Source organism: Bos indicus, chromosome 25, assembly GCF_029378745.1.
Source record: "Bos indicus isolate NIAB-ARS_2022 breed Sahiwal x Tharparkar chromosome 25, NIAB-ARS_B.indTharparkar_mat_pri_1.0, whole genome shotgun sequence".
Classification (NCBI taxonomy): Eukaryota; Metazoa; Chordata; class Mammalia; order Artiodactyla; family Bovidae; genus Bos; species Bos indicus.
The window spans coordinates 21,474,147-21,476,780 of record NC_091784.1 but is presented as its reverse complement, the minus strand read 5'-3'; the positions used below and the strand labels follow the sequence as shown (position 1 = coordinate 21,476,780).

Sequence of the window (2,634 nt, the reverse complement as noted above, 5' to 3'; positions counted from 1 at the left end):
GAGCTTGGAGGGCTATGGTCCATGGGTTGCAAACAGTCGGACATGACTGAGCAACTGAGCAAAATTTTTACCTTTGTGCAAATGGGAACTAGCATTTATTTAGTTTTAATATGTAATCTCTTCAAAACTTTTTAGTAATTCTATGAAGTAGTGATTGTGTCTCCTTTCATTTTCAATATAAAGATCAAGGTTTAATGAAGTTATGCAACTTGAAAAAATTGTATAGCTTGTAAGTGATGGGAATGAGAGTCCAGTCTTTGTTTTTACACCTTTGTTTCTTTATTATCTCAGAACAAAAATTTTTCAAGTTCTAAGCAAGCTGGGTATTCCTCATTTTTAAAAAATAGGCAATGTTTTATTAGCCGTATACTTTTCAACAAAAAAGTTGGGGACACAGATTTGGCTATTTAAATTATTAAAATAAGCAGATTTCTTTTCCCATATTTAAGAGAAAACACATGACTAGAAATATTGAGATGGAAACTGGGTTAAACCAATTCCTAAGTCCTTATCCAGTAAGGAGTCAATAAAGGAAAAGATATTTTGAAACTAAAAATTAGGGAAGCCTATACACAATTTAAATGGGGGAGAAGAAAAAAACAAAATAAAGTCAGATTGTTTACATTTTACAGGCTTCAATTAAGCACATAAAACTTTAGTATTTATTTCTCCATGAACTTTTATGAAATTCAGATCACAGCATGTCATTTACGTATCTTTGTCTTTCTTCTGATCATCTACACCTTTTGCACAGTTCTTGAAGACAACATCATCATCCCACCTTCTCTTAACTTTGAAGCTGGGATGGGCCAGTGGGATTAAGGACAGGGTTTCCACTCAGAGTGTTTTCTATAGGACTCCTTTCTTCTTCAGCTTTTGCTCTTGCTCCTTCCTGGCCTGCTCTTCAGTTTTTTCTGTTTTAATTTTTTCCAGCTCTGCAGGAAGAGCTGCAGTGTCATCACCGTCACTCTCCTCTTCAAAATCTTCATCTTCCTCGTCTGTTAGAGGGTGGTCTACATCAAGCTTGGCCGTGGGAATCTGGTCCAGTGGAGCTTCTTTGACACTGAAGAAGAGGCTGTGTGTTCTCTGGCTGGCGGATCTCTATTTTTATTTTGCAGCAGCAGCTCTCTCTGTGTTCCAGCTCTCTCCTGAAATCACAGATTCACACGTCTTCAGGGGCATCCTGAGTGGTCTGTCTGTATTTTATCTTTGTATGAGAGGGTAGTTCTCTGCTTGAATACTGCTTTGAGCGTTTGTTCAAATCACCTTCACCTTTTCCTCTCCCACCTCTTCTTGCAGGTTCAAAAGCTGGCTGAGCTGCTGTTGTCATCCTTTATGCTTCGGGTTGTCACAGGGAACCTGCAGACTCTTCACCCCTGCCCCACTCGGTGAGGGGTGGCCCTCTGCCGAGTCACCTGCTCACTGTACTCTCCATGGCCACCGGAGACTGGAGAAACTCGTCTGCAGCTCTGGGGCCGCCTCTGCCCACATTGGGTTCTCTGCCTCAACTTCCAAAGGCCCTTTCCGGGCCCCACCCGTAGTCTGGTTTTCTCCTGCAGCTCACTTTGCCCAAGCTCGGATACAGCCTGTGGCCGGAGATCATACAGACAGATCATGCAGACGTCATTATGACTTTCAGCTCCCAGAAACCTCTGCGCCTAGGGCCAAAGGCCAAGACCTGGAAGGTATGCCTCATTATTTAGTTGGAGAAGGAAATGGCTACCCACTCCGGTATTCTTGCCTGGAGAATCCCATGACAGAGGAGCCTGGCGGGCTACAGTTCACAGGGTTGCAAGAGTCGGACACGACTTAGCAACTGAACCACCAACAACCACTGTTTTCTTTGGTTAATGACCCAATGATCTTTACACCAGGTCCACCTCATTCTAGTTAACAGCTGCAAAGTATCTAGATGAACCAGAGATGATTTTATTGTCCCCCTATCGGTGGAGATTTAGGTTATTTCCCAATGTTTCACTTGTATAAAAAATTCTGCAATAAATATCTATATCTATGTAGATAGATATAGACTCATAAATATAGATATTTTTGCATATTTTTGTCAATAGCTCTGTAAAGCAAATTACTAGAACTGGAATTGCTTTCTCAGTGATATGCATTATTTTAAATTTTGCCAGATTTTCCTCTACAGTTTTTGGACCAATTCATAGTTCCCACCAATGGGAATGCTGTTGACAATAACCCCACTGATAATGCACACTATTATTAATCTTTAATCTTTGCCATACCACATGAAAAATTGATATCTCATTGAAAATTTTTTGCATTTATTTTTTATTATTGCTATTATTATTACTTATTTATTGGCCACTTGTATTTTTCTCCTATAATTGGACTACTGGTGTCTTTTCCTCATTTGGGAGAGGGAAATAGCTGTTTATCTATCATGTATATTGAAAAGGTCAATTCAGATAAGGTCAAGAATTATTGAGAATGATGACAAAAGAAACCTCAAATAGAGTCTCTGATCCAAAGAGAAAACAATGACCTCTCACATATGGTTGCTTTGGTTGTGAGAATGGATTCAATCTGGAGCATTCACCTAATTGATGGTCTCAAGGAAGAGCTGACAAGCAGAATACATGCTAAGCAAAGGAGGGCTAAGCAAAGAGC

General features: G+C 40.1%; 1 pseudogene; it reads right to left on the bottom strand.

Annotated features, from left to right (window-relative positions):
• Positions 1-655: 655 nt before the first annotated feature.
• LOC109578129 (spliceosome-associated protein CWC15 homolog pseudogene) lies at positions 656-1,461 on the bottom strand (annotated as a pseudogene).
• Between the last annotated feature and the right edge of the window lie 1,173 nt (positions 1,462-2,634).